This window comes from Rana temporaria, chromosome 4 (genome assembly GCF_905171775.1).
Source record: "Rana temporaria chromosome 4, aRanTem1.1, whole genome shotgun sequence".
NCBI classification, from domain to species: Eukaryota; Metazoa; Chordata; class Amphibia; order Anura; family Ranidae; genus Rana; species Rana temporaria.
Window position 1 is genome coordinate 102,825,349 of NC_053492.1, and position 19,262 is coordinate 102,844,610.

Below are 19,262 nucleotides of genomic sequence, written 5' to 3' on the forward strand. Positions count from 1 at the left end.
CCTGCTCTGGACTGACAGCTCTGCAGATCCTCTGCTGCCCAATCCTCTTCCTCCAGTCCCTGATCACCTTCCACTATAGCATTCCCATGTTACACACCATGTGTGCTGTCTGCTAGTTGGTCTACATCAGTCTGGACCCTGCTTACCTTCCTCCTGCTCCACACTGCACACCAAATGTGACATCTGCCCCAGACACTCCCAGAATATATACACATGAACCGGAAGTGACTTCTGATGATGTCTTTCTGGCTCAATTGTTGGTCTCCCAGTGCATCCCTGGACCTGAAAAATCTCCAAAGCAAAGTGAAACTAAAGCTGAAAAAAAGCCTCTCAAAAAGTTGCAGGTGCTGTTATCGAGCTTTCTCATAGACATCTATGGAAGCTTTGAAGACACTTTAAAGCACCTTGAAGACATTTTTGAAGCAAAGCAAAGCAGACACTACGTGTTACCATTTTATTTAGTGACAGGCGCTTTGAGACTGCATTTAGAGTGCCTAAAAAGCATGTCTAATTACACATAATGAATCAAGTGTAAACAAGCCCTAAAATGCCAAGTCAGCCAATGGCAGTGAAGCAGCAGCTGTGTGGAAAGAACACTGCTCTGGTGTCTGTGCAATTTCCACACTGTGCACCTATGCTACCTGCACTGTGCACTCCCACTAGCCACACGGTGCACCCACAGTCCCACACTATCCCCACTGTGCACCCACACTACCCACAATGTGCAAGTACAATATCCACACTGTGCACCCATGCTACCTGGACTGTGCACTCACACTATCCACACTGTGTACCCAGACTACCTATACTGCACAACCATGCTATCAATACCGTGCACTTACACTATCTGATAATCTGAACTGTGCACCCATACTATCCACACTGTGTACCCACGGTATCCACACTACCTGCACTGCGCACTCACACTATCCAAACTATGCACCCATACTATCCACACCATGCACCTTTTTCCCTATATATCTCACTTTTACTGCATTATCACAATCATAGATTTTATTATAAAGCACTATATAAAGTATACTATTATAAAGTCCCTTTTTGAGTGAACACAATGATTGATCGGTATCGTGTGTTTGAGCTTTGGGGTGCACACTCTAATCCAATAGGCTGCGCACACCTATGGTCATGTTGGAAGGTAAACCTTCTTCCCATTGACAACTTTCTGGCAGAGGGCGACAGATTTTCCTCAAGAATTTGACAGTATTTTGCCACATGCATTCTTCCTTTTATCCTGCCAAGGGCTCCAGTCCCTGCTGCAGAGAAACACACCATAAGAGGATATTACCACCTCCATGTTTTACTGTAGGAATGGTGTTATTTGGATGGTGAGCTGTGTTGGATTTCCGCCAGACATATCGTTTGGTGTTGAGGCCAAAATAATTAATTTAGGGTTCCATTATAATTTTCAAATCTTCCAATATAATTTTTAAAGTCTTCAATATTCACTACTCATATGTCACCAGGATGTTTAGGCACTCCACATGGAGGCATGCCTGAAATGCACTTATGGGCCACCTGCAGAGCCCATGCTATACTGGCAAAGTCTGTCCATTCAAATAAGAAGGGTTAGTTCTTTCCTTTAGATATTTCGCTAGAGTATCGTTGTGTGAATTAGAGTAATCCATATTTAATAAAGATGAATGATTACTGGTTACTAGGATAATGTATTACAAGGTTTCTTTTTTTCTTCAGGTTGTACTTACAAAATAAACTTTGAAATGCTACACAATCACTAAATGGCTAAATGATACCCTGCTTTTATTATTTTAGTAAGATGTAAGACGTTCAATTCTTCAAAGGTCTCTATGCCATGGGGTCCTAATACATTAATCAATGGCCAAGTCATTTTCTAGTTAAGATAATGGAGGTAGGAGTTCAATACCACATGAGCTGGAATTACATGGTGACTGGCTTGTTACTGTACTTTTCTAATATCTTCTAAGAAGCTTCAGAAAATTACCTTGATATATAGGAGCAAGGGGATTCATTACATTCAGAAAGGATTGAGCCTAGAAGCATGTGTATGGAGGGGTAATCTACCAAAAGAGCAATAGCATGTATCAGTTGCAAATGTAGCACATAGCTTATTTACCCGTATTTATCAAGGGGCCTACAATTGTTTCTTTGTTTTTCTAGAAGGCTGGAAACTGAATGAAATATTTGTACATAACATCAATAAATGTATAGCTGTTTTTTTTTTTTTTTTTTTAATTAATATTATTACAAATACATCATAAATCTGGGCAGAAGTAGCACTGACTGGTTGATTTTACCCATACCAGGATGGCATTAGATCAGACCATTCAGAAAATAGTGAAACGCTAATCTATCAAGCAAACCAATGAGCTTGCCCCCTTCCCGCAGACTCACTCGCAGTTCACTTTTTCTATATTGTGTTATATTCCAGCCTTTTTCCAAAATAGATTAAATTCATTATTGTCCTCAAAATTCAACAAATTCTTTCAAATTTCTGTTTGAAATCTTTGCAAATTGTATATACGTTTTCACAGCCTTTTCCATAACACTCAAAATTGAGCTCAGATGCATCCTGTTTCCACTCATCATCCTTGAGATGTTTCTACAACTTGATTGGAGCGCACCTCTGGTAAATTCAGTTGATTGGACATGATTTGGAAAGGCACATACCAGTCTATATAAGGTCCCACAGTTAACAGTGCATGTCAGAGCACAAACCAAGCTATGAAGTCCAAGGAATTGTTTGTAGACCTCTGAGACAAGATTGTATCGAGGCACATATTTGGGGAAGAATACAGAAACATTTCTGCAGCATTGAAAGTCCCAATGTGCACAGTGGACTGACTTCATCCGTAAATGGAAGAAGTTTGGAAACACCAGGACTCTTCCTAGAGAGGGCCACCTGGCCAAACTGAGCAATCGGGGGAGAAGGGCCTTAGTCAGGGACATGAACAAGAACCTGATGGTCGCTCTGAAAGAGCTCCAGCGTTTCTCTGTGGAGAGAGAAGAACCTTCCAGAAGAATAACCATCTCTGCAGCACTCCACTCCACCAATCAGGCCTGTATGGTAGAGTGGCCAGACAGAAGTCTATTCTCAGTAAAAGGCACATGACGGCCTGCCTGGAGTTTGCCAAAAGGCACCTAAAGGACTCTCGGACCATGAGAAACAAAATTCTCTGGTCTGATGAATCAAAGATTGAACTCAATACCATCCCTACAGTGAAGCATGGTGGTTGCAGCATAATGCTGTGGGGATGTTTTTCAGCGGCAGGAACTGGGAGACTTGTCAGGATTGAGGGAAAGATGAATGCAGCCAGTTTAGCTTTGATAATGTAGATAACAAAATAATTAATAACCGCACTCTCACTTCCACAAATTCACTATTGTGTTCATACTTCCAGTAAAATCACGTTTAGAGTGATAAACACAACCATTCTAAGTATAGTGTCTTTCTAAAAATGTGTCATCTACAGCAAGTTTCAAAGGGGCTACAGAATTCTGTATCCAAACACCGATATGGTAACAATCAGTAGAAATATCATTTTTAATGAAACACCTATGTGACACAGTCAGCACTGTGAACAACAACTTCTGCAGTAAGCCCCACCAGTACTGCAGGAAAAGGAACAGAACTTCATAGAAATAAGCATCAGTGGTTTTATTCTCTGAAAAGGAAAAAGCTAAACAACCTGCAGCCTCAGTCAAATAATCTAAGAGATACAACTAGGGCAGGGATCCTCAAACTACGACCCTCCAGCTCTTGTGGAACTACACATCCCAAGAGGCATTGTAAAACTCTGACATTCACAGACATGACTAGGCATGATGGGAATTGCAGTTCCTGAACAACTGGAGGGCCATAGTTTGAAGACCCATGAACTAGGGCATACCATCTAGATCAGGGGTCTCAAACTGGCGGCCCTCCAGCTGTTGCGAAACTACATATCCCATGAGGCATTGCAAGGCTGACAGTTACAAGCATGACTCCCACAGGCAAAGGCATGATGGGACTTGTAGTTTTGTAACAGCTGGAGGGCCGCCAGTTTGAGAGCCCTGATCTAGATGCTGGTTTGTACAGCACCACAGAGTGTGTCAGTGTCATGGGAAGAGATGCAAATGCTACCCGATCATGAAATACAAATGTGAATTAAAGCAGCAGAAGAATAGAGAAGTGACAGGTGAAATTTTAGAAGAAAGTAACGAGCGGGGGAAAGACTGGAGAACTGCTTCTTGGCCTGCAACTGGTTATCCTCGGCCTGAATAATGAGGTAGTAAATAAAACTGAATATTCATGTGTAATCAATAGGAAACATCTGAATTCTGGGCAGCAGACCAGGCGCCCTCCTTCCTTCCACTACACAAGTCAGATATTCAACAGATCAATACTCTCACTAATTGGTCTGCTTTGTATGTCACCTGAGCTTTCCTCAATGACACTTTAACAGTATGGAGTGGTCAAAGCAGGCGATAGCCAATCTGCAAATCAGAAGCAGAGCGAAACCTTTTTCATCCTTATGTTGAAGATAAGCTGTCACAAACCTGGTAATTCAAAATGAGGGTATGATTTAAAAAAAAAAAGCATAAATAGAGGTTACCTTTGACGAAACTGCATAGCAAAACAACCAAAAACATTTGCAGCTGAGGTTTTATGTCGATCTCAGCTTTTTCCTGCAAAAATCAAACATGGTCCAGCCCTGCTTACCAAGCTTTTCTATTGATCTTGTAATCACTTCACTGTTGCCATATTTTTAAGAGTGGAGAATGCATATGTCTGCAGTCTTTATACATATATATAAAATGCTATGTGTTCAAGCTGGTATGTGTTTCATATCCAGAGACTCGGTCACAATCTAAATCTCAAAAGTATCCATTCTTATATTCAAAAATGTCCAGTGCCGCAAAAAGACAAAGTGCTCAGTGCTGTGCCTCTTCCAAGCCACTATTCAATTTAACTTTCTCTTCACTCACCAAATTTCCATGACACCCTAATTTATAGTGGGACATTGAGCATTTGCATCCCTCAGGGATTAGCCGCTTGAGGACCAGCCGTTGCAGTTATACTGCGACAGGTTGGCTCCCCTCAGCAAGCCGTTGTGGCTGTATTTCGGCCGCTTTAAGAGCACTAGGGCGCACAACAACAGAGCCTATGCATGTACTGCGGGCTACCTTTCACTTGACTTCACCACTCAGGGGCTGCAATCCTGTCCTATTGCACAACCAACCACTGGGGAGTAAGAGCACCACCATAAGGGCCCCAACATCCACAAGACTTTAGTATCCCACTGATCAGTGGTAGACTAGGGTCTGTGATTTCGTAGTTAGAATAAACTGCTGTTGATACTGTTGCTTGTTCTGTTGTTACTCATGAACCAGCTTCGTTGCTTTACTCCAGCCTGGTGTATACTGGCCGGGGGGAACAATGGGCAAGAATTACTCTGACTTAAATCACATGTAAATGTGTATTGTTACTCATTGTTGCTCAACCAACCCTTACCCATATAGGTGCGTCAGTGTTTTTAGCTCCAGGTAAGGGCAGGTCATCACTGGTGCAGAGAAGAGGGACCTGATACAATCGAGCAGCTGATTTAGGGGGTAGCGCTACACTGATTTTGGGTGACATGGCACTCCTAGTCTCCTTTCACACGGGGCGGACACGGATACAGTTCACTGTTCTCTATGGGGCAGTCAGATAGAAATGTCCATTTCCATCCGACTGTTATCCGATCCGCCAGACGTCTGTTTTTAGCGGACAGGATTATATCGGATGTCTGCGGGTGTCATTGGACACACATCCACCACTTCATAGCAAGCAATGGAATTTCTGATCGGGTCAGACTGAAAAAAGGCAGGCGAAACCTCCTTGTGAAAGGGCCATGAAGTTACTACATATGCTGGCATCTCAAACTTAGACTATTTTACTACAGAAGAGAAATTAAATGCTGCTAACATTAGGGGTCTATTTATTAACCTTTTAATCCTAGAGTCACATACATTTCACCCATAATTCACACATTGATCCAATTAGTAAAGCGGGTGAATAGTGGAAAAAAGTTGTGTGACTCGTATGTGAAAACATTTATAAATAGACTCCTAAGGCCTCATGTACAGTACACTGCTCCTGCTAAACGGATGTTTAGGAGCAGTTGAGCCCCTGAACTCTCCTCTATGTTATCTTATCTGTACACTGAGTAGTTTATAGTCATTTAGAGGCAGTTGAGTTAAGTGGCATTTTTTTAAAAGCAAAAAATTGCATCCAAGATGGAAGTTTATAGGCATTTGAAACGCCAAATGCTTGTAACAGTGTGAAAATGCTTCTAAACGCTGTGACTCGCATTTACCCGTGTTTTGTTTATAGGCGTTTTTAATGGAGATACATTTCTGACCATTTGCAGTGTAACAACTTTTCTAAATGCAGCTAGATGCGCATAAACGAGGCATGTAAACGTGGCACAATGGACATTTTTAAACGTTGGTTACTAGCTGTCAAGTTCCATCGCTCAGGAGAGGTTTTTAAACGTCCCATGTACATGAAGCCTAAAGCCTCGTACACACGTCCAAGGAACTCGACGGGCAAAACACATCGTTTTGCTCGTCAAGTTCCTTGTGAAGCCGCCGAGGATCTCGGCGAGCCAAATTTTCCCATTCCCGTCAAGGAAATAGAGAACATGTTCTCTTTTTGGCCCGACGAGATCCTCGACGGTTTCCTCGTCGAAAAGTGTACACACGACCGGTTTCCACGGCAAAAAAAAAACAAAAAAACAGCAAGCTTCTTGCTGGTTTTTGCTGAGAAACTCGGTCGTGTGTACGAGGCCTAAGGGTTCTCTGTGCTCACCTTTAAGGAGGACAATTTTGGAGATGTATAAACCAGGCAACATTTTTCTCATCTGTTTATGGTGCCTTACCACTGCTCCCTTTTTGGCAATCATGTAGGATAAGTGCAGGAAGTGAATTTTCTGGTGAACGCATGTTACATTACTGACAAAACCTTAGCACTACTGAAACTAGAACAAAACAAAACAATTGCATCTGGTGTTCAAGGTGCATTTCGTTTTGACAGGACAAATTTGTACCCAGAACCCAGGATCAACCCAGGACCAATAAGTGCTCATGGCGTATTCAGTTAAAGCCATTCCTTATGCCGCCCTTTAGGCCTGGCATCAGTGGTCAGGCATAAAGAATGTGTGCTGAGGGTCTAATTTTGAAGCCTTCTAAACAAGGTCTAAATTTACTTTTTTTTTATACATAATTTTCAAGTACATAGATAAAAACTGGGCAGAATTTGCCTTCAAGGGCGGAGCTGAAGATCCTGACGTCACCACGCCCCAGCTGGCTGGCTCGGGCCTACAGCTGTGTTTATGTCGTTTTGAAATCTTTGCTGCTACAGACTTTCTATGATGTCAGTTACCCAGGATATTACTTCTTTTAAGAACATACTGCACTATGAAGTCTCTTTTTCCTCTTTTATACCCGCTGTTTCATCACTCTCTATGAGCCGTCCTATATGCCCTGATACCAGGAAGGAGATTGGTTGGAATCCCTAGATGGTCAGTGGAGGTTCTTGAATATTAGTTGGATCCTTGTTTGCTGCTGGCCAGAGGAATTAAATTTTGATGCTGAGCCCCCTAAGATCTCTGTAAAAGAGATCCAACAGATCTTGTAAGCGGCTTATTCTCATATCTATTCCTTCTCTGCCGTGGGAGATATGAGAATAAGTGTTTTCACATACATATATCTCTGGAGTTTGGAATACTGGAACAACATCTGGCTTGGCTACTTTTTATATGGACATTTGATTTTTATCTGTATTTTATTGTTTTCTTTTTATCACTTTATTGATATATACATCCACTGCATGAATTAACATGTTTTGCATTTTTTGCACTTTATTTGCTTCACATTAAGGTTGTGCATCTATTCCCATTTGTGAACATATCTATTTTTGACGATTATTCCAGCCATATTTTATTTGCAGCACCAGTCACTTTATCCTTCAGGACTTTATTATATGATTAGATTTATATATATATTTCACTTACTTATGCACTTTATGGGGTTAGTGCGGATTATCTATGCTCTATAGCATTTGCCTTCAAATCAGATTTTGAAACACAAAAAGAGAACTAAAATATAAATGGAAGAACATTGTCAATGCCAGTATTAAACGCAAATCGGCAGTAGTGTATTGCATTGGTGCGCCTGCTGGTCTAGCCATAACATAAGTGTCATCCATCTAATCTAGGCATCTTCTGCGCTGTGTGTGCCTCCCAGACCGTTGTGCTACTTTACTATGTTTAATCCTGCAGTTAAAGTGCAGCGAGGCAGGTTTAATATCATCAGCTTTTAGCTGTAAGGTCACTGCTTCAGGCTTGAAGGTAGCGAATGCCGCGGGGAATTCTCCGGACTCAACTTCAGTTTGCAATCTCAGTAAATTATTCATGGCTCAGAATCGGGACAGAGGAGGCTGCAGCGCTAGCAGCTGATAGAGGTTTGTCACTCGGCAAGCCAGAACAAATGCCCCTCTCTTTATTTTCTCCATGTACACACATCACCTCTTCATGATCAACCAGTACAAGATGTTCATACTAGGAAGGGAAACACCCTGTGTCTAAAGGTATGAAGGTGCTTTGAATACTTATAGCCCTAACCTGAGTCAGGGTAAAGAATACATAACAAGACAACTTTTTAGTCAAAAGATACATAAAAGTTGATTTACTAAAGGCAAATAGATTTTTCACTTTGCAAAGTGCAGTTGCACCCTGCAAGTGCAGTTTCTCCAGGGCTTAGTAAATGATCAGAAGCTCTGATGACTTCCATCACCCAATCATGTGCAAGAAACAATTCCGTTTTTATTATTCTCCCTCATGTGATTGGATACTCTTTGCAAAGTGAAGCTTTACCTCATTTACTAAGCTCTGGAGCAACTGCACTCTGCAAAGTACACAGTCGATTTGCCTTTAGTGAATCAATCCCATAATTCTCTTCTCCTCATAGAATGTCCCAAAAGACATGTTTATATGTATTTATAGACACCTACATACAGATCAATATATGGAACTTAAAGCGGAGTTCCGGCCACAATTTCACTTTTTATATATAAATACCCCTGTAATACACAAGCTTAATGTATTCTAGTAAAGTTAGTCTGTAAACTAAGGTCTGTTTTGTTAGGTTGTTACAGCATTTAGACACTTTATAAAATAGAAATTGACTGGGGCCATCTTAAGTGTGGGCATCATGAAGCCAGACTGTATGACTTCCTGGATTTCAGCCTTGCAGATCTCCTACATGCTCAGTGCTGCACAGGCAGTGTAATAGGTTTCAGATCAGGTTTCAGCAACTGTACTGTCCAAGTCAAATGATTCTTTGAGACTGGGGAGTGCACAGACTCCTGGAAAGTTACACCCACTACATTCCCAGGAGTCTGTGCGGTGTAGGTTAGGAAGCTTAAGCACCTAGGTGCAGGAAGTGGGAAGATTAACTATTCTGCCTAGCAACAACACTTTGAAGGCATCTAAAAAAAAAAAAATTCTTAAAGGACTAATGACATTTTTTTAAAACTACTGATGTAATGTTATATTTATGGGTGGAACTCCACTTTAAATGAGAAGCAGTTGAGGAGGAAAGATGTACAGAGGAATTTGGGTTAAAAAGAGGGCCTATTCACTTAAGACCGGGGGTGTTTGAGATTGTTACATTTTTGCTATACCACGTATCAGTCTTTTTGTGATGTTTTTGTGGCAAAACATACATCAGCTTTAAAGCGGAGGTTCACCCTAAATATTAAATACAGCTTATCGAGACCAGCTCAATATGTATATGAACATTTGGCTAATAAAAAATGTATAGTTTATTCAAATACTGTGAATCTGTGGTTTTCAAGAGACACTTCCTGGTCTCCCTCCAGCGGGAGTGGGCGTGTCTCCTCTCTTCCCCAGTGCCCCAGTGTTTGCTGGGAGTTGATCGCAATGTCTCCTGGGAGCACAGTGTTGTGCTTTCCAGGAGACAATTCATAAAGCCGACCGACGAAATCTCGCGGGATTTCACATGTCACGTGACTCAACAAGCAAGTCACGTCACAGCATTCACCGCTTCCAGGAAGTATTTGCTTGTGGGCTTCACAATGCCCACAAGCAAGATGGAACATTTCAGGAGGATTTTTTATAAAGTATTATTTACAGCCAATTCACAGTGTGGGGGAACAGAAACATAAGACACGTGAGTACAAGCTTGACAAACCGAAAACCCATAGATGCATAGCAACAAAAAAACGATGTCCTGCAGAACCCCCGCTTTAAGTTTAATCTAATTGGGACATGAGAACAACAATAAAAAATGCAGATCCAAGAACACATTTTTAATCTGATTTAAATGTTAAAGCCGAGTTTGTAAATTCTCATCCAAAATAATCATTTACATAAGGAACTTTATTATCTATTTTGTACCTTTTGATCCCATTTGATTGTTAAATATATAATTGAAAGATTTTTGTTCTATCTGTGCAAAAAATAGTGGTTGATCCTACCAGAAATACAGTGAGCTGATCATTTCCTGTGCTGTCTGTAATGCATTCCTATCAGTAACATTGTTCCCAGGTGACAATGTTGCTTCTCCATAGATACGTTATAGTGAGTGAGCGTTGTCACTCTAGAACAGGAAGTGCATTACTGGCAGGATCACCAGGTGCAAAAATGGAAAGAAAAGCGTGAAAAAAATAAAACAAATGCAGTCACCACATCTAAGGACTGTAATCTGCAACGTATTGAATGTTTGTTCTTGGAGTTAAATACCCTTTTAAAAAAAGACACACGTCATAGATACAGCAGGAAGTGAGAGAAAATCGATTTAAAGTGATGAAAATCCCTATTAGGTAGCCATCATAAGAATAAGTGTCCAAATTGAAAAATGTACCTTTTTTTATTGATAGATTTGGGTTTTTATTTTACTTGGGGCCAGATCCACAGAGCAAGTACGCCGGCGTATCTACTGATACGGCGGCGTACTTTCAAATTTCCCGCGTCGTATCGTTGTTTTGAATCCTCAAAACAAGATACGACGGCTTCTGGGTTAGATCCGACAGGTGTACGTCTTTGTACGCCTTCGGATCTAAGATGCAATACTTCGGCGTCCGCTGGGTGGCGTTTTCCGCGTCGGGTATGCAAATTAGCGATTTACGACGATCCACAAAGGTACGCGTGGCCGTCGCATTTTCTAACGTCGTCTGTAGTCGGCTTTTTCCGGCATATAGTTAAAGCTGGTATTTTTCGGCGTATACATAGACTTGCCATGTTAAGTATGGCCGTCGTTCCCGCGTCTAAATTTGATTTTTTTTTATTTTTTGCGTAAGTCGTCCGTGAATAGGGATGGACGTAACTCACTTCTAAGTTAAAAAAATTACGTCCTAGCGACGTCATTTAGCGCAATGCACGGCGGGAAATTTCGGGACGACGCATGCGCAGTTCATTCGGCGCGGGGACGCGCTTCATTTAAATGAAACCCGCCCCCAACCCGCCCAATTTCAAATCCGCCGCCAGAAATACACTACGCCGCCGTAACTTACGGCGCGAACTCGCTGAGGATTCGAATATACGCCAGGTAAGGTATGGCGGCGTAGTGTATCTCTTATACGCTGTGCCAATCTAAATGTATGTGGATCTGGCCCTTAGACTTTTGGTGGCAACACACTGTATTTTATCTATTGTGGAGCACATATTCATTCTAGGACAAGAAGCTTTTATTAGGACTCTGGAATACCACTACTCTCCTATATAACATTGTGGGAGGTGTACTGTAAGTTACAGAGATAGCTAGGAAGAATGCTAACTATTAGCAGGCAGTACAAGCAGTGATCACAGTGACTTATCAGCTGACAAGTTTTCTGGTAGAATCAATTTTTTTTTTAAATATACTACAGATGTAACAATATTATTTAAAAGTATATCTAAGGTCCCTTTCTCATGGGGAGGAGCCTGCTTGCTCAGCGAGGGAACTGTCCGCTGATCCCCACTGAGCAGGCGGATGGCTGGCCTGTGTCTGCTCTGCTTATGCTGAGCAGACACAGACACAGCCCACTCTCCTCTATAGGCGGTCGGATGTAAATGGACTCCATTTACACCCGATCCACTAGCTGTCGTCCATCTGTTTTTAGCGGATCAGATCTGATTGGATTTAGGCAGGTGTAAATGAACACATGCCTGCCCAATAGAGGAGAATGGAGGGTCCGATTGGGTCTGCCTGAAAACTTGACAGGCGGACCCGATCGCACTGTTAGTGTGAAAGGGGCCTAAAAGATCCAAAGGGGGCAAGTAGGAGAAATTCATTGTTAGAATTTACTTACACTTTAACTATTCCCTTTTCAACCAAAAATTTAAGAAAAAAAATGTTTTTTTACATACTGTACTTTAAATGCAAATACATACAAAAATACACCACCCTTCTTTAATTCCATCCATTTACCAGTTCCAAAAAACAGTTTAATTTCCGGTACGTGCTGGAAATGTAACGCCCTATTGGCTGTGCTCTCAACCAAGCTGTCAAACCATCCAATGGTTGGTGTCATAACTGATCACATATGCAGCATCATGGCAGTTGTGGATTAAACAGAGGCAAAGATGTCAACTTCCTTGGCTGAAAATGATATGGGGGGGGTTTACTTACACGTTTAGGCTCCATGCACACTGGACGCTAAAATAATGTTATAAAAAACGGCAGTAGCTTTGCAGTGAGTCAATGTTTTTTAACGTTTTTGCAATAGCGTTTACTAGCATTTTTTTTGCATTTTTCTGCGTTAGCATTTTTTATTTTCAATAGATTTAAAAACTTTAAAAAACACTGGTGAGACACGTTTTTGAGCGTTTATCAGCATTTATAAGCATTTTTTAATAAATAGTCAGAGAAACTACTCCTGAACGTGATTTTAGGGCATGCAGAAAACAGCCCATAATCTCCACCGCTGATAAACATCCAAACATCCATAACATAGAGTTGAGTTTATGGTCTTTTAACCACTTAAGGACCCCTTCACACCGATATACGTCGGCAGAATGGCACGGCTGGGCACATCCACGTACCTGTACGTTGCCCTTTAACCACTTGCCGACCGCCCACCGGCGTTATACGTCCACAAGTTGGCTCGGCTGGGCGAGAGCACGTAGTATGACGTCCTCTCTCCCAGCCGCCACTAGGGGCGCGCGATCGCCGCCGGGCACACGCGATCGCTCGGTACAGAGCGGGGACTGGGAGCTGTGTGTGTAAACACACAGCTCCCGGTCCTGTCAGCAGGGGAAATGCTGATCTTCGGTTCATACAATGTATGAACCGAGGATCAGTGTTTCCCCTAGTGAGGCCACCCCCCCCCCCCACAGTAAGAACACAACCAGGCATACTTAACCCCTTCCCCGCCCCCTAGTGTTAACCCCTTCCCTGCCAGTGGCATTTTTATAGTAATCCAATGCATTTTTATAGCACTGATCGCTATAAAAATGCCAATGGTCCCAAAAATGTGTCAAAAGTGTCCGAAGTGTCCATTACTAGTAAAAAAAATATAATAAAAATGACATAAAAATACCCCCTATTTTGTAAACGCTATAACTTTTGCGCAAACCAATCAATAAACGCTAATTGAGATTTTTTTTTACGAAAAATATGTAGAAGAAAACGTATCGGCCTAAACTGAGGAAAATTTTTTTTTTTATATATTTTTGGGGGATATTTATTATAGCAAAATGTAAAAAATATTAATTTTTTTCAAAATTGTTGCTCTATTTTTGTCTATAGCGCAAAAACTAAAAACCGCAGAGGTGATCAAATACCACCAAAAGAAAGCTCTATTTGTGGGAAAAAAAGGACGCCAATTTTGTTTGGGAGCCACGTCGCACGACCGTGCAATTGTCTGTTAAAGTGACGCAGTCCCGAATCGCAAAAAGTACTCTGGTCTTTGGGCAGCAATATGGTCCGGGGGGTAAGTGGTTAAGCCCAGCCGTGGGGTCGCGCGGGCGGACCCGATCGCCGCTGGAGTCCCGTAAACACAGCATCCCCGTTCTTCACTGTGGCGCCGTCATTGATCGTCTGTTCCCTTATATAGGGAAACACAATCAATGACGTCACACCTACAGCCACACCCCCCTACAGTTAGAAACACAGATGAGGTCACGCTTAACCCCTTCAGCGCCCCCTTGTGGTTAACTCCCAAACTGCAATTGTCATTTTCACAGTAAACAATGCATTTTTAATGCATTTTTTGCTGTGAAAATTACAATGGTCCCAAAAATGTGTCAAATCGCTGCCATTAGTAGTAAAAAAAAAAATAATAAAAATGCAATAAAACTATCCCCTATTTTGTAAACGCTATACATTTTGCGCAAACCAATCGATAAATGCTTATTGCGATTTTTTTTACCAAAAATAGGTGGAAGAATACGTATTGGCCTAAACTGAGGAAAAAACATTTTTTAGATATTTTTGGGGGTATTTATTATAGCAAAAGTTTTATTTTTGTTTATAGTGGAAAAATAGCGCAAAAATTAAAAACCGCAGAGGTGATCAAATACCACCAAAAGAAAGCTCTATTTGTGGGTAAAAAGGATGCCAATTTTGTTTGGAAGCCACGTCGCACGACCGCGCAATTGTCAGCTAAAGCGACGCAGTGCGGAATCGCAAAAACTGGCCAGGTCCTTTAGCTGCCTAAAGGTCCGGGTCTTAAGTGATTAAAAAAACGCCCAAACTCCAAAAAACGGTTGTTTATGAGCTCTTTTGGTTCATCCTAGCCATCTTTCTGTTAAAACCCTTTAGCAAATATATTGGACCATAGCAGCTAATTTATGGCTGCAGATGAAGATGTACAAAGCTCCACAATGTCTCAGTATTTTATTTGAAAAAAATTCCCAAAGCAAGATCTTCATTTCTGTTGCAGCTAAAACAATCCATACTTGGGTTAAATGTGAGCACTAAGGGGTATTCTGTAGTGGTTTAAAAAGTGTAATATGCTTTTTCCCGTCACTATCCGTCCAACCCACATTCTGTCCCTGAGTACTTCTTGAACTGAGTGTCTGAAGTGTGGGGCCTGGTCTCCAATCAGTTATACATTATAATTTCTCGTAATGGATATGAGAATACAGCTACATTTAAAGCCCAATAAATCAATTGTTCCGAGAGCTCTTCCTGGCAGGTATCAATTACACCCTATTTCGAAAATTAACTTTAGGCTTCATTTTATCCTGTTATTTACTGATTTTAGTACATTTTAAAAGAAAAGTTTTTCCCCAGCTACCATTCCGAGAATAATTCCTATTAATGTGTCAATGGTAGGCTATTATAGGAAAATTAGATTTTTTTTATACCTTATAAAGACTCCCAACAGAAATGAAGGTGCCTCTAATGGCATAGTCACATGCCAAGTCTAATGGTACACAACATAATATATGTAAATTGTACGTTGTATATCCTCATCATCATGAAATCAGATACTGGTAGACCTTAAAGTGGAGGTTCACCCTTTAAAAAAATGTCTGACATCACACGGAGTCGAGCCATCCTACCGACAGAATGTCGGTGTTTTTTTTTTTTTCTCAGCACATACCTCGTTATCAGGATTTTCACCTCACGGCAGTCCCGCGGGAGTGGGCGTTCCCAAGCACTGCCTGTGATTGACAGGCTTCCGAACGGCGCATACTGCGCGTCACGGGTTGCCGACAGAACCCGAACGTCGGTGCGCAGGCGCCGTATAGAGCCGCACCGACGTTCGGGTTTTTTCGGCAACCTGTGACGCGCAGTATGCGCCGTTCGGAAGCCTGTCAATCACAGGCAGTGCTTGGGAACGCCCACTCCCGCGGGATTGCCGTGAGGTGAAAATCCTAATAACGAGGTATGTGCTGAGAAAAAAAAAAAAAACACTGGCATTCTGTCGGTAGGATGGCTCGACTCCGTGTGATGTCAGAATTTTTTTTAAAGGGTGAACCTCCACTTTAAGGTCTACCAGTATCTGATTCTCCTTCCTGCCCAATCCAGCGTCCCTTTAAACCAGTGGTCTCCAAACTGTGGCCCGAGGGCTGGATGTGGCCCTTTGCTTGTATTTACCCGGCCCTTGGGGCACTATTCCTCCCACTGATACCAGACACTATTCTGCCATCCGACACCAAAAATGGAGCACCATTTCTCCCATGACACAAATAATGGGGGCTCTATTTTTCCCTGGGATACCAACAATGGAGCACTATTCCCCCCCCCCCCCTCAATACCAAATGTGGGGATGTTTACTCCCACTGATACTAGTACAATTTCTACTCCTGCTGGCCACAATCCGGCCCTTCTAAAGTCTGAAGGACAATAAACCTGCCCTTTGTATAAAATGTTTGGAGACCCCTGCTTTAAACAGTTCCCGAGGGGGGAGGGAAGGATCAGCGATCAAAGGGCCCCTTGTCACTGTGGTCCCATAATCAGAGACCAGCCTTGCCAGCTACAGATCTGTAGCCACGGACCAATGCTGTGTCTAATGGTACACAACTTTAGTGGAACTTCACACGCCCTATCAACATTGTGTTTTCCATTTCAAAGGAATATAATATATAAGAAAATAGGGGTATTGCACTTACAAATAGAGCACTGCAGACAGTGCTAACTAATATAAAATTCCTTTAAAATGGAGAACACTAGGTCTGTTGTGCTTTCTCTTTGCTCCCATATGTACATCTGTTGCATCTGAAAATTTGTGTGCCTATATGTGGGCTAGAGTAAAGATTTACTATGTGATATCCGGAGTCACAATCCCTGAAGGGAAAAAAGTGTGTTATGATCTTTCTGGTAATATAGGGGTCATAGCTGTGAAGTGAGCGACTAGTTTGCATGGGTGGTGGAGACACAAAGCATATCCTATTAAAAATGTTTACATTGCCACACTGGTGATTGGATTACTATTTGGACTTGTCTCTTGATGTTTGCTATATATTTGGAATAAATACACATAATGCTTTATATTTTCTAGTCGATTTGCACATTTGATTGTTTTTTTATGACCTTTAATTGCATTTTTTTAGATAAGTGAGTATTTATTATCTGAGTTGTGCTGCTCTTATTATTGTCATGAATATACAAATTATATTAAATAGTGTTTTTTTATTGTAGCGTTCAGATGCAGGGAAGATCTGCCTTTCTAATATTCACATTGTATATCCTCATCATCAGGAAATCAGATACTGGTAGACTTTAACCCCTCCTTGCCTGTATCAGCACCCATTTAAACAGTTTGGAATGTCCAGGGTATCAGCAATCATTGGGCCACTGTAACAGTGTCCAAATTGGCCCACATTTTCCACCGTTCCACCACCAATATATCTCTGGGATCTGAAAATGGAACTGCTATGTCAAAATCTGGACAATATGAAGGTACTCATCTGGACCAGGGCCACATTACAAAATAAAGTGGTCTACAACAAAGATTACATAAGTAAACCAATGCTTATAAATCCAGGGGGCATTTGTTTTCTATTAGATTTGTTTACTATGTTTCAGAGTTTAAGGTTAAAATCAAAGTATCAAAACAATGGGGGTTATTTACGAAAGGCAAATCCACTTTGCACTACAAGTGCACTTGGAAGTGCAGTCGCTGTAGATCTGAGGGGGGTATGCATGGAAAAGAGAAAACAGCATTTTTGCTTGCACATGATTGGATGAAAAAATCAGCAGAGCTTCCCCTAATTTCAGATCTTCCCCTAAGATCTACAGTGACCTAAAGCAAAAGCACTAACAAGTGCACTTTCAAGTGCACTTGTAGTGCAGAGTGGATTTTCCTTTAGTAAATCAACCCCACTATGTTGCATGATGAGTTTAGAAATTAGACTGTGAGGGAGCTGGATTCACAAAGAGTTACGCCGGCGTATCAATAGATACGCCGACGTAACTCGGAATCTAAGCCCATCGTAAGTTTAAGTGTATGCTCAAACTGAGATACACTTAAACCTAGCTAAGATACGACGGCCTGCACCGTCGTATCTTAGGGTGCAATTTTTCCGCTGGCCGCTAGGTGGCGCTTCTGTTGATTTTGGCGTAGAATATGTAAATTACTAGATACGCTGATTCACGAACGCACGCTTGCCCGCCGCGTAAAGATAAAGCTGCCCCCTAGGTGGCATAGCCAATGTTAAGTATGGCTGTCGTTCCCGTGTCGAAATGTGAAAATTTTACGTTGTTTGCGTAACTCGTCCGTGAATGGGGCTGGACGTAATTTACGTTCACGTCGAAACCAATGACGTCCTTGCGGCGTACTTTGGAGCAATGCACACTGGGAAATTCCACGGACGGTGCATGTGCCGTTCGGGAAAAACGTTAATCACGTCGGGTCACCAATAATTAACATAAAACACGCCCCCTCATCCTCATTTGAATTAGGAGCGCTTATGCCGGCCCCATTTACGCTACGCCGCCGTAACTTAGGAGGCAAGTGCTTTGTGAATACAGCACTTGCCTCTCTGACTTACGGCAGCGTAGCGTAAATACGATACGCTGCGCCGCCGTAACAATGCGCAGATCTACCTGAATCCGGCCCTGAATGTTTAAAGCCTCTGGATTTTATATATATATATATATATATATATATATATATATATATATATATATATATATATATATATATATATATATATATATATTATAAAATCCAACAGGTGCTTTAAAAAAAACAAAGTTCAGGCTGCAGCAATCACCTTCAATCCAGAGCGGTTTTTAGTCATTTGGGTTGAATGACTCCCAGTGTAACTTAACATGGAAGACTGAGAACACTGTGTGAGTGCAGGGTGTCTAGGGCCAGACCCCAAAGGGTGCCCTGTATTTGCTGTGTATTTGTGAAGAGATCAGCACTAATTTCATTACATCAGTGACACTGTCTGCCTCACTGAGGACCTCCCAGCCCAGAGAAGAGAAACGGGACCCTGCAGCATTACATAACCAGTTAAAGTCATCAGTAAAATTTAGTAAAAAATGCAAAAAAACACAACTTGGGTGACTTTCAGGATAGAAGAGGAGGGAAAGTGTGGAAATCATAGTTGGGTTTCAAAGCTTTGTGTATCACTCATGCTTTCAGTAGGGATACAACGTGACAATGTCTTTTATCTGCTCAGGGTTCTTTTCTCATTAATCAATTCCAGCAGAGAAGCAAACTCTATAACATGTACTGTCTGTCTAAGAAAAAGTACACATTTTTTTATTAGCTGTCGAAATGATACTTTCACTGACATCAAGAGTGACTCCAGATAAACAGTAACAGACAATCACCAAAA

At 41.7% G+C, this 19,262-nt stretch overlaps 1 protein-coding gene across 1 annotated transcript in view; it reads right to left on the bottom strand.

The window, feature by feature from the left end:
• Positions 1-19,262, bottom strand: part of LOC120936397 (ephrin type-A receptor 3-like) — a gene marked incomplete in the record, with an annotated part of 325,284 nt that overhangs the window by 210,380 nt on the left and 95,642 nt on the right.